At 46.7% G+C, this 14,013-nt stretch overlaps 1 protein-coding gene across 1 annotated transcript in view; it reads left to right on the plus strand.

The window, feature by feature from the left end:
* The first annotated feature begins 454 nt into the window (after positions 1–454).
* Positions 455–14,013, plus strand: part of MAP3K14 (mitogen-activated protein kinase kinase kinase 14) — a 129,951-nt gene continuing 116,392 nt past the window's right edge. Inside the window, exon 1 of the mRNA XM_086923846.1 lies at positions 455–573. The gene's annotated coding sequence lies outside the window, so the exon portion shown is untranslated. The remainder of the gene's footprint in view (positions 574–14,013) is intronic.

Consider the following 14,013-nt stretch of genomic DNA (forward strand, 5'->3'; position numbering starts at 1 on the left):
TCGGATCGAGTTCACTCCATATAAACCTGCAAAAAAGAAATAGCTATGTTGCATAGGCATACCCATGCCTATTGGCTTGGCCAATGCTTGTTTATTAAACAAGTGAATGTGGAAGTTGGGCTTCTAAGCAACACGTAATCTCTCGTTTTTTTTTTTTTTTACATACATCATACAATACAAACGTAACTACGATCTCCCTTTCTCCAGTCACCAAAACGTATTAATTTCCCTTTCCGTGTCGTTTTAGCAATACATCCTTTCTCGTGCAGCTAAGTTGTCATTAAAAGTTCGAGGCAGGGGGTGGGGGCACGAAGGAGGTGGGGAGGCATGAACGCGCATGCCCTGTGAAGTTCCTCCGAGCTATGGACTTTCTGGCAGCCCCGCCTCCTTCTCGGAAATCAGAGTCTTCTCTGACCAATGAGAAGCGTAGGATCTTACGTCAGCAGGCTTGTCCGAGGCGAGTGCACCACAGGACAGGAGCGGAGAAACACCCGAGGACGGGGGACACTGTTTAAGGAAAGCACAAGGAAAACGAGGCGTCTGGGGGAGCCGGAGCGCGCAGCGGTGAACCAGGTGAGGGCAAGGTCTCTAGAAGCGACGCCACGTGCCTAATTTTTAATCGAATAGTTAATTGTTGGACTGGCCTACTTGTATCAGAGGGGGGGAACCTATATCCCATACAGACTGAAGTGTGTAATCCTAGGATCTCGAGAGGCGCTATTTAGTGAATCGAAGTATTTCTTTCAAAGACGTCCGTCCCATTTAGCACTAGCAGTCCCATTTCCGCCTTTCCCCCGCCCCCAATTTCTCCATAAACCCCATCCGCTCTCTTGCTGACAACATGCGCTTAAACATTGTTTGACGCCATGCATCTGCTGGCACCATTCATTAAACTATCTTCTGCAGATAAATGTCCAACCATTCTTTCCTAACACCATGTACCTAGACTTTCCTCACACCGCCTAGCCATGCTGACACGTCCAGTCACCAAATGGAATCCTGGCCTTACTATACAGTGGCATTAGTACTTTTCTAAGCACACTGCCTCGATTTCCCTAGGCACGGTTTGCACACACTTCCCGTCCCCTGCTGATTTTATGCCTGCCTTCTTGTTATCGCTGTACCTTCCTTGCCTCATTGTTATCACTGTATCTTCCTTGCCTCATTGTTATCGCTGTATCTTCCTTGACTTCACTGACAACCCTTCCCACCATGGCTGGACTGGAAGCTGGCAGAAATGTTCAAAGTAGCCCGGCATTGTACAGGGCCGTGATATGAATGGGTCATGGCAGACCATCCTGTGCCAAAAACAGCCACTTACCCTGCACCCTGCCGGGTAAGAAAGTGTCAGAATGGCAAATTCAGAACGACATCGTCCCTCTGCTGGTGCCAAACACCATCCACACATTGCTTATACCATATCCTGACTGTATTGCCACATAACCAGTCTGCTGACACAAGGACCTGTCACCCTCTGCTGCCACTAAGTTCCATGCAGGCATTGGTAACTATCAGCCAGTTCCACTGAGTGCCAGTCCTGTACGACTTGCCATGGCTGTCCATTCACTCCTTGATGACGTTATGACTACCAGTTTACCCAAGGCCAATGTCAAGCCCACCCCATCTGCTGACACCATGCATAAGGAACCTCTGTTGATGAAACCTTACCAACTGCTCCTAATCCGCCCTCTGCTGAGGATCTGCTGGCCCTGTGTTTGCATACAAGTTCTATCTACCTACTGCTGAGAGCCACACTTTCTTGCCATTCTGTCTTGACAGATGCTGGACACTAGTTTTGGCACAGTTTTTAAGACTTAAAGCCCATTTCTTATTTTCAGCCCAGACACTGCTAGCACATCCCACGTCCCTGCTGACGCCCCGTTTTTAGGTCTGGCCCAGAGATAGCTTTAGGTTTGTCTCGAGCTTCAAGTAATAAAATGCATTAATAACAAGCATTTACAATGCAATGGTTTTGCCTTTGTTAAAGTTAGAGCTATTGGCATTGCTCTTGACATTATTTTTATTTATGTTTTTTTTAACATAAATAAATGGCATTGTCATTTACAGCAGCAATGCGTCACTTTTGCGCCATACAGCTACGTCAGAAATACTGATGTATCTGTAACTCCTTGCGACATGATGCGCCATACAGTAAATATGACGCATCAGGTATGTCGCAAGAAGTGCGCACTGAGAAGTGACGCAGCGATGCGTCATTTCTCATAAATGAGGCCCTTTGGATTTAATCAGTTGTTCCAAGATCCTGTTGTTTCATCCCATTTTGTCTGGTTCTGAAGCAAGGTGACTGCCGCTCCCACCCACTGCAGCAATCATCAGGCTGACAGCGTTGATCACAGTGAAAATGAGACATTGATCCCAAATGGACAGAAAGCTCTTAGCCACATTCATCCCAATTAAAATCAAATAGGCTTCTGGCTCTGCTAAATGCAGCACACATCCTAAGATAGATCAATAACCAAAGATGGTGTGCTGTTAACAGGTTTCATATACAGCTACTTGAAGCACCTCCAGGTCCTGGCTCAAAGGTCAGGAGCATTTAATGTTGAACCGAAACATATTGATCTTAGGAGGCGTATTATTTATTTTGCAACTAACGAGCAAATGTTGTCTTCTCTATTTTGCTTCTTTAGTTGCTCGTTGCATTAGTCTCAGTACAAGTTGCCATGCCTTGTCTTGTTATCTTACAGTACTGCTCTGCATTCAGAAAATCGTTTCAGAGATAAAAGTACAGGGAATTCTAGGGTGGAAACATTCTGTGCTCCTGAAGCAGACTTATTGACCTAATTTGTCATTATAATAGAAATAGGATTGCAACCAAATAGGCTGAGGAAAGAGAAGCTGAAAATGAAAATACCAGAGGCGGCATGATTCTCAGTCCTTACATAGTCACTCAGCCTCCCTGTGACTCGGTATCTCTCGTGATAGTTCTGTACAGAATAGTGCGTGCCTCTGTGACTACAGGTATTACACAAAAATGTAATTAATAAAGTTGTAGAATATACTGAGGTTTCACACATTCTGTAATGGATTTAGTCCCAATAAACACGATAATAACACCAACAATATTATAATTATGCTATGAACAACAATGGTATTAATAGTAATATTAACACATGTCCAAACATCCTCAAAGATTGGCTAGTACTGAGGAGCGCGCCCTGCCATCCTGAAAAAAGCTGCACAGAAATGTTATTATGCCAAGGGGGAGTAGATGTAAGTTTTGCGCATTTATGTCTCAGTCACGTGGTCTAGTGCCTCCTCTGTTTCCATGGACTGAGAAAGCACTGCCTACGCTCAGGGGAAGAGCAATCCTCACAATAAGCCACTCTTTCATCGAGGCGGTGTCACACAATGCACGCTTCGCTTTGTCCACAGACATAAACTCGATGAGTTCTGAAAGGCATGTTTGATTGTTTTGTAGATTTCTATCTCGGGGATTATTTGCACTGTTAAATTATTCATATTCTCCACAATTGAAGAATTCAGGGCATTTGGTGTACTTTAAAATCCTACCGAGTGTATACGTGTGAGGATAATATTCAGATTGCATTTCAAAACGTTTATAAAAAAGTGTATTACACTATTAGTGGCTAATGGAGCGAAGTAACAACAGCAGTATTCACAACATGATACTATTGTCCACCAATTGTCTATTGCCGCATACAAACTCTGGCAGTCACCCAAACATCACACTGTATGCAAAAATACGCACAGACACCCATGCACAACAGATACAGTATCAGAACACCACTCACCAGGCACGCCCTCAAAAATGAATGTGCCCGTCTGTAATGCAACTGGTGCCCGTGTAAAGCGCTCTGACGTCTTCAGGTCGAGTTCGCGCTGCATAAAACTGCAAAAACAAAGCAAACAAAAAAACATGAAACACACACCATAAACTTATTTCGAGAGCTTCTTCCCTTGAAGCCATTCAGTCAGAGCGTGGAACTCTTCAGAGACACCCATGGAGCAGGCTGCCCCCCACAACAAACTGCAAGCTCGCAATTGCAAGGTCGATCAAGGGTATTGACAACAATATTGCAACATCAAACCGGAAGTGATTGTTAACGTGAATGCGATAGTAAAGAGCACTAATATAGAGATATGCAGATGTTGTAGTCCACAATCATCTTTTTATTTTGTACAGTCGTACCCAGAACGCATTCACCATTGCACTTTTCTTTCCTGCTACATCAAACCCCCCTTAGATGATTTGCCTGCGTGATTCCCAAGCAGCTGGGGATTTGTTTGGAATTCAGTGGGATCTGTCTTTCAATTTGTCACAGACGCAGTCTTTCTGGGCTTTAACTCCAAAGCATACTTGAGCCAAGCCCACAGTGGGAAGAAAAGCTCTGTGATCTGCCTTGCTTCAATTACACGCTACTGATAAACTCAGACAGCTTCAGATTTCGATAGTGGCTCAGGCTCAGACTCACCGGGCTCTCTTGGGCGGGCTCCTCCGGGCGGCGGCCTCTCTGCTGGGCGGCGGCGGGTCTCCTCCTCATAATGAAGCACCGCCTTCTCCTTCCGCCGTCGTCCTCCCGAGTGGAGCCGCCAGGCTCCCGATCCACTTCTCCTCCGGGGCGCCGGGAGCCCCCAGCAGCGGCGACGCGACCTCTCCTCTTCCCCGGTCTCCCTCTGGGCACGGGAGACCGGCAACTCCCGCAAAGGCTTCCCCCAGGCAGGGGGAAGCGGAACAACACGTCCTCCCGGCCCCGCCAGCACCGCCTTCTCCTTCCGCCGTCGTCCTCCCGAGTGGAGCCGCCAGGCTCCCGATCCACTTCTCCTCCGGGGCGCCGGGAGCCCCCAGCAGCGGCGACGCGACCTCTCCTCTTCCCCGGTCTCCCTCTGGGCACGGGAGACCGGCAACTCCCGCAAAGGCTTCCCCCAGGCAGGGGGAAGCGGAACAACACGTCCTCCCGGCCCCGCCCACAACCAGGCGGCGGGCCGGACCTCTGCTTCCGGGGAACAGCCAATGGCTGCGCGGCAACTCTCCCTGGGCCACCCAATGCAAAGTGGTAGGATGCAGTAGTGCCGGCAATGCCGGACCAGACACGGGGGCGTTCCCGGCGTCCCGTGACGTCGGCAAAAGCCAAAGAATGTCGGGAACGCCCCCGTGTCTGGTCCGGCATTGACGGACAGGCCCCTCGTCCAATGGCAAGGCTCCGTTTACGGAGCCAGCCAATCAAGGACGAGGGCCGAACCAAGCCACAGTATGCAACTCAACAGGATTTCGCCTGCGCCGAAAAGATGCGCAGAGCGCATCCTTCGGCGAGGCAAAACCTAAAAAGTGCAAAGCTCTATACATATACAGTGAGGCTTTGGGTCAGTATCCCTCCCAATGTGTTTCTTTGTTTAGCTCTCATTCATATTTTGCTTATGCCCGCCACATCATAGGGCGGTGGGTCCGCCCACTTTAGCCATTGTTTCTCTTGCACGGTGAGTGATGGAATTTCTCATGATCACATGTGTACATCCTCCTAAAAATAACTGCACTTTAGTGCTGGGGCTGGCAGGCCAATACTTTACGCTGTCAGTGTTTCTATTCTTGATATTTATTTTTTGAGCCATTCTTGTGTCTTCAAAGTTACAGTAATTCAAACTCCATAGTACCCTATGTTTGTGCCAATCATATTTTCCCGCTAAAAAAGTGTTTCTGTTCTAAGCACATCTGCTAGAAGCACTATACCACTCTAATAAAATGCTATCACTTTCTCTCCTGAGGCACAGCCGGGAGCCACGTCACTTTGTTCTTTTTAAAACTGTTTGCTTGTGTGATTTTAATACACTGTTTACCTGCTTGTTTAAAACGAAGAATTCATCTTGGCCACTCCCAGACCCCCTAAAACAGCCGATTCAGCGCTGCAGCGGGTGGGCGAGGCCAGCCTTGATCATAATTGCCGCCTCTCTCGCGTGATCAGGCCACGCCCACTTATTGAGGCCACGCCCCTTTCGCCAAGCGTATTTAAGCGCTGAGAACTAGCGCTCGCTTGATTCACTTTCTCTCCTGAGGCACAGCCGGGAGCCACGTCACTTTGTTCTTTTTTTAAAACTGTTTGCTTGTGTGATTTTAATACACTGTTTACCTGCTTGTTTAAAACGAAGGATTCATCTTGGCCACTCCCAGACCCCCTAAAACAGCCGATTCAGTGCTGCAGCGGGCGGGCGAGGCCAGCCTTGATCATAATTGCCGCCTCTCTCGTGTGATCAGGCCACGCCCACTTATTTAGGCCACGCCCCTTTCGCCAAGCGTATTTAAGCGCTGAGAACTAGCGCTCGCTTGATTCACTTTCTCTCCTGAGGCACAGCCGGGAGCCACGTCACTTTGTTCTTTTTTAAAACTGTTTGCTTGTGTGATTTTAATACACTGTTTACCTGCTTGTTTAACCGCTTCGCTGCTGATGACGAGCTCAGCTCGTCATCAGCCACGGTAGTCGTGTGCGGATGACGAGCTGAGCTCGTCACGTAACGTGGCTTTTCGCAAATTGCCGCACACAGCGGGAAAAGCCGCCGCAGTGATGCGGTTAAAACGAAGGATTCATCTTGGCCACTCCCAGACCCCCTAAAACAGCCGATTCAGCGCTGCAGCGGGCGGGCAAGGCCAGCCTTGATCATAATTGCCGCCTCTCTCGCGTGATCAGGCCACGCCCACTTATTTAGGCCACGCCCCTTTCCAACCTCCCTTCCACTTGCATATAGGATGTGTCCATACCGGAAGCGCAGCGGACGTGCGCAGCGGGCGCGCCGTTTGCGCGCCTAAGGCAAGCCCGTCCGCGGCCGGACGGGGCCCGGGCCATGTCACTCTGCCCAAACTACCACCTTCACTCCCAGGGACCTGATTGCACTGCACTCACTTCGGTCACTGGACACCACCAGTTCCACACGCCTGCAACAACTAGGTATTTATCAAGCTCGCAGTACCTTTCCTGAGCTACAGTCCCTCCCGTCCCTTTTCACTTCTGAACCCTCAGTTTTTCCTCCTCCTCCTAAACCCCCACTCGCTCAGGTACCCGCTAATATGGAATTAGCAGTTATCTACCTTAATACTCGCTCACTTGTCAGACACCAACTTGACATCTTCCACCTCCTAGACTCAGACCGACCCGACGTCCTTCTCCTAACCGAGACTTGGCTGAATGAGGATTCCTCCCCCGACATCCTAGTTGCCATCCCTCTGGGGTACTATATACTCCACGCCAATAGGCCTGCCGGCAAACTAGGAGGCGGCGTAGCCGCCATTATCGATCTCTCCCTCAGGTTTACTTCCCTCTCCCTCCTCACCATCCCTCAGGTGGACTGTCTGGGAATTAGACTCTAATCTTCTGTCTCCCCCCTTACCTGTGTTCTGGTATACCGTCCCCCACAATCCATGCCTAATTTCTATTCGAATTTTGGTGACCTGTTCTCTCAACTTACCATCAACAATTCTAAACTCCTAGTCCTGGGAGACTTCAATTATTGGCCGTCAGATACCCATGAAAGCCTCCAATCCCTGGCTTTCACTGATCTACTAACTGGGCTTAATGGTATCCAACACGTTCATCTACCCACTCACTCCAAGGGCCATACCCTTGATCAGGTGTGGACCTATAACCTTGAAATCAAGTCGCTCACGATCTCACCCTGCCACTGCTCCGACCACCATTTAATTTCTTTTCTCCTTCTGGTCCCCCCCCGCCTCCTCGCAGCCGAGGCCCCAGCCTCCATGCTCGCAACTGGAACAAAGCAGACCTCGATTTATTCATCACCTCTTTAACATCTTCGGTCTCGGCCAGCCTTGGCCCCATTGACTCCCAAGAAGCTGCACTCGTCGAATGGCTAGAACATGCCAGCGACAAGGTTGCCCCCCTTAAATTAATTAGGTCTAAGCGCCCCCACGACGCACATCGTTGGTTTTCCGACAGTCTCAAAACCTTAAAACTTGGTCTCCGCCAGGCCGAGCGCCGCTGGCGCAGAAGCTACGATCCCTCAAAGAAACCACTTTTTCTGAAATTACTGGGCGGGTACAAACTAGCAATATCAGCCGCTAAAACCGCCTACTTTTCCACCAAAATCCTCAACTCTGCGCAGAAATCTAAAGATATCTTTGCAATCGTAGACAAGCTCTCACACCCGGACAGGGTAACCCTCAAACCTCTTCCGTCTCAAGCACTCTGTGACTCCCTCAACTGTTTTTTTATAGAAAAAATTATCAAAATCAAAAATAGCATTTCCTCCACTCCCCCGGCTATAGCCTTCACTGAGGCTGCACCTTCTATTAACCCTCATTTTCTGACTCAGTTCCCCCCCATATCAGAAGAAGTCTTCATCACTGTGCTTAATAAAGTCTCTTCTGGTTCCCCCACAGACTGCTGCCCCCGCGATTCTCCGGGCTGCCTTTTCAGCCTGTCCCACCCCTCCACTGGCCCTCCTGAACAACTCCCTTCTGCTCGGCGAGGTTCCCAGTCAGTTTAAGAACGCGGAAGTAGTACCTATCCTGAAGAAACCCAGCGCCGACCCTACGATCATGGCCAACTTCCGTCCCATTTCCCTCCTTCCCTACCTTAGCAAAGTACTTGAGTCATATGTCACCAGCATCCTCAGTTTCTTTATTGAGGACTCCAACTTCCTGGACCCTCAACAGGCTGGGTTTAGACCAGCCCACTCGACCGAGGCGGTCATTCTCTCTGTAATGGAGGAACTCCGCAGAGGTGCTGACTTTAACACCAGCCAAGCCTTAATCCTCTTGGACCTGTCGGCAGCCTTTGACACGGTCGACCACTCCATCTTGGTCGACCGTGTCAAGGAGGCCGGTATTGGAGGGACGGCCCTTGACTGGGTTCGTTCCTTCCTGACGAACCGCCACCAATCTGTCTGAATCTCCCAATTCTCGGCGGATAGGATGAAACTCACCTGCGGAGTCCCGCAGGGCTCGCCTTTGTCTCCGCTCCTTTTTAATTTATACCTTACCCCCCTGATCCGCTCCCTCCGGGGAAGGAATGTCACTGCATTTAACTATGCAGATGACATTCAGCTCATCTTCAACCTTGACTCGCAGGAAGCGGCCCAGGACTTCCAGTCCACCCTTTGTCATATCAGCGACTGGATGGGTGCTCGCCACCTCAAGCTTAACCCCGACAAGACGGAGCTTGTTCTTGTCGGAGGCCCAGCCAATCCCTGGAACTCTACCTTCTGGCCCCTTTCCCTTGGCCCCCCCCCCCTAGTCCCGCTGATAAAGTAAAAAGCCTGGGGGTCTACATCTCACAGGATCTTTCCATGAATCACCAGGTCAGCGCCACAGTATCCTCCTGCTTCCATCAGCTCAGAAAAATCCGAAAAATAGCTCACTTCCTAACCACTGAAGCTCTCACCCTGGCGTTGTTGGCGTTAGTCATCTCCCGGATTGACTACGCCAACGCCCTTTATGCAGGCATTCCGCAATACCAATTAAAGACACTTCAGTTAATTCAGAATCAGGCCGCCCGCCTAATCTATCGTCAACCAAAACATCACCACGTCCGTCCCCTCCTCAAAGCCCTTCATTGGCTCCCTGTGTCGGAACGATGCAAGTTTAAACTTGGCTGCCTTACCCATAAATCCCTGGCCGGCATCGGCCCCTCCTTCATCTCCTCTCTTCTCCACCCGTACGCCCCCCCCAGATCCCTCCGTTCTTCCCATCACGCTCTCCTCCAGACACCTAGGTTTAAGCTTAAAAAGCACGGAGGCCTTAGATTCTCCTTTCTGGCCCCCTCACTCTGGAACTCTCTACCTTTGGACCTCAGACTCTCCTCCTCCTACCCTCACTTTAGGTCTCTCCTAAAAACTCACCTTTTCCGCGGTGCTTATACATAAGGTTCCTCTTTCTCCCCCCTTTGCCTCTCCCTGGGTTAGTGATCAGCGCCAAGAAACCGTCCGGCGAACGCAGCGCTCTACAAATCCTTTTTACATTACATTACATATGCAGTAGTTGATGCTTTAAAAAATATTTTTTACGCTATACCTGCCACCTTTTTGTATTTCTTGGTTTTATGTTTGGTGTATATGCTTATAATGAGAACAAAATGACACCTGTTAGTCATGGTCAGGCCTAATGGCTAAGCCAATGCTTTTTGATTTGCTTGCACCCTCCTTCCTGCCCGCAGACAGCGCTGCTCTCTCTTGAAATTAGCTCCGCCTCTACAGTTCATCAGCCTTTTACAAGATTCTGTGCGTCTTTACATGAAATTAACTTTTCACCACAGGCTACCTTTTAAATATTGTACACCCACATACATTTGTGCAGAGTGATTTTTATTTGTAAAAAATCGTAAGTCTGACTGCAAATGTATAACCATTCAGCTAATTCATGAGCCCCCCATGGTCCTCTCGCCAGCTGCACGTTTTTAAGATTTTGGAAAAACCAGAAGGTGGCAAAGGAATCAGTCTTAAATCCTTGCCATTTTTTTTAACGTTAAGGTTCTGCCTGTTTGCTCTAATAATCATTTTGGGTTACTTTTGACAGCTCTAGAATATTTGTGGAAATGCATTATTTTTGTATTTGATTGTTTTAGTTTGGCATTCCAAAATACTGTAAACAGTGTTGTGATTGATTTAGCTGTTTTTGTTATTGTTCTCAATATTGATCAAAAAATGGTATGTCAGGGAAATATTTAGTGGGTGGCAACCCTAACGTTTCTTAGTGCTATATTTATAGAGTAACCTGATATGAGGTCTAGGCTTACTTTGTTGTCTAAAGTAGTCTAGCAGCAAATCTCTCCCAAACAGAAATTCATGTTTAAATATAAATATGCTGTCTACATCATCTTAGAACTGCATGTAAGGCAAAACTCTTTTATTTATTCTGCAATAAGCTAAAGATGATCTAGGTGTGAAGCTGTAAAATGTTACGGTCTGCTTCTGCCTGCGACTGGTAAAAAACAAGGTAGAAGGTGAATGTTAATTCTGAAGAAGGGTGGTTTGCAAGTTTACGCCAGACATCGCTGCAGATAAAGCCATCGTGTAATGGAAGGGGTCCATAGCAGGATGAAAGATGACACACTGGCAATCTTAATTCAAAATGTGTAACTAAGTTAATGGCCACCATCCAGTCTGCAGTGAAAGAACCTTGTTGCTTAGACGTAGTTAGTGAGTTTTGCAAAATGTGTTTTGTGAAGATGGGCGATGGGACAATTATAAATATGTGCAATTGTCTGTGAAATGTACATTTATATGATTTTAAATAAACTAAACCAGCCACATAAATAAAAGTTTGAAAACATCAAAATGTTGCGGTACTCATCTCAAATGATCAGACCAGGAAGTGTCAATACCCATTATTGTACCAGATGATTCCATGTCATGAGGCACACCGCATTCTACTTAAAATTTTCCTTAAACAAAACAGTGTCATTTAGTAGCATTCACCTACATCCGGAAAGTAATACCCTCATCAAATAAACGCTGTTCATAAGTACAATTACCCCCAACTTCACCAAAGCTGCTCAGACATAAAATTATCAAATCTTACTATAATATGCTTTACGCACACCCTTACACAACAGCAGTTTTAGGAATACTGAAAGCCGACCTTATATTTTACACAGAGATCACAAAAATATGGCCAGACAACTTCAGAACCTCATTTAAATATACTAGACGTAACTACAGCCATAAAAAACATTTCAAATCTAGCATCACAATTGCAATCTACAACAACTGCAACATTATGAATAGGGCAGTGACAAAATAACTGCAAGCTTTCTCTGTCCTTTTTAAAAGTCTTAATACTCTCTTCTCCAATAGTGTTCTCAAGACTACCAGTCACCACATCCTCACGAGCCTAGATGACAACACCTCTTACATTAAAAAGACAACGTCCCAAGATACAGGCACAGCATCCCTACTTAGCTGAGATCACTACCTCAGAATCACAGCGCCCCCATCCACGCATGCCTGATGACAACACCGCTTTAAATGGAAACACAAAATTTAACTTACAGTCATTGACAGAACACATTATAGAATTGAACCTCCGGATTAACACCTCTCACATGCACAGGGCTAGAAGAATGCCCTCGTTTTACTGAAGGCACGTCACCCAAATCACAGGTACTTGTAGAACACATCCTCTTATCAGAGAACCCAAAATCTAAGTTACAGCCACAGCTATGAGAAGACACTGCCCTGCTCTCTGCACAAGTTGAAGAAAACAATGATGGATGGATTGCTTGAATTCATCTCAGTCACTGATGATTATTTATTCCTCAATTCAGTTGATTTTTTTGCCTGTGGTGCCACCCCAGACAGGAACCAGCAAAATGCAAATCTGCTTGATCCTGCTCCAGTAGGAACAGTCAAGCTCAAACTTCCAGGCAGGCAAAAGCAATCCTGGACCAGTTTTGGCCCCATCGGCAGGGTGCAGTTTGAGTTCTATTGCACAGTGAGCATAAGACCCATGGCTGGGTATACCTGTCGCTCAAATTGAACACACTCTGCCCGATCTTAACAGTTGAGGAAGAATCACACTAATTGCATAGCATATACCTTCTCCAACTGGAGGAAGAGCTGACAAGCTCCTCCCAGTTCCAGTACTACATCTATGACACTACAGAATTACTCACATCCTATGCCTGACATGCTGGTTTTGGTACCCAAAAAGAAAATAGTCACTAAGTAGATAACTCGGACATACCTAGATAACTAAACAAAGACATCTTGAACAAGCTATCCTTCCTGAAAGACCTCAACCCTGCTCAGTATAATTCCTTAGATAGAGCAATTCAGATCTCAAATAGTTAATTTCTCCCTCCGCACTACCCAAATCCAAGCTCTCTGCTAAACTCCAGACCTCACTCAATCGCTACCACCAACTCAAATCAAACTGTAGCTATCTCCTAATAGGTCCTCCACAGGATATGCATGATACAACACACTATAATGTTGACTGCACTCATCTTGAAAACACTTTTCATATTTCTCTTGCTGTCTGCAAATATGTACAGCCACAAACAAGAAACTTAAGATAGCTAACATAAATAACCTTATTCACATAAACTCTCCCTATGCCAGATAACCACCAAATCCAGCACCTGCTTTCATGTAGCGCTAATAAAACAACAAGCAAGTAGAGAGGCAACAATAAAAGTGATTGCACAATGCTTCAATGTGCTGAAACGAATAAATGTCCTTCAGTGATATGAAAAAGCTTATTTAATAAACCCTGTAGAGTATTCTTGATACGAGATGATCAAAACAAACAGCCAACGCGTTTCGCCCAGGTTGGGCTTCCACAGGGCAAAAACTCGAGCTCACCGATGTAGCGGTGTTTTCTGACGTAAATGGACATAAGCCTAGGCTTTTCAATAGAGGTATCCATTATTCGCGCAAAATCCAATTTGGACCATCAGCGAGTCGATAGACTCGGCGTCCTACGGGGACCGTTTGAGATACACTTGCTCACTCTAGAGTGTCGCATATCACAGTGAACACTCATATTTCCAGCGGAAGGTCGACACTTGAAAGACTACAAATAAAAATAGATATTTTTTGCCGACTGGTGTGAACCGCATTCCATTTATTAGACGTCCCCTTTATTGGAATACAAACACTGCCCCTCTAAGCATGTCTCCCTTGGTAGACCAGTAGCACAAAGTGGTATCCGCAGCCTTTAATTCTGTTGCTCCTCTAAAGAAGAAAAGACGGAACAATAAGCAGTCAGTAAAATTGTGCTCTCAAGAACTCAACTAGAGAAATAAGGGGGCTAGAAAAGCATTGGCAAAATAAACCCTCCTGTAGCTCCTTAAGGACCCTCAAACAAAAATAATAGAGCTTATAAAAACAACATTTTCAAAGCTAAAGGCATTTTCAGCCCCCAAATTGCATAAGCAAAAAACAAATCCCCAAAACTCTTCACCAGACTCAAATAAGATATACATCAAAATTCCAAAACATGTCAAGCTTCAAAGGAAAGCTGCTCTGCAACAGCAGAATTTCTCAAATAAAATCTCAAACATTCGGCAAGCTTTTGACATTAGT

This window comes from Lissotriton vulgaris, chromosome 5 (genome assembly GCF_964263255.1).
Source record: "Lissotriton vulgaris chromosome 5, aLisVul1.2, whole genome shotgun sequence".
In the NCBI taxonomy this organism is placed as follows: Eukaryota; Metazoa; Chordata; class Amphibia; order Caudata; family Salamandridae; genus Lissotriton; species Lissotriton vulgaris.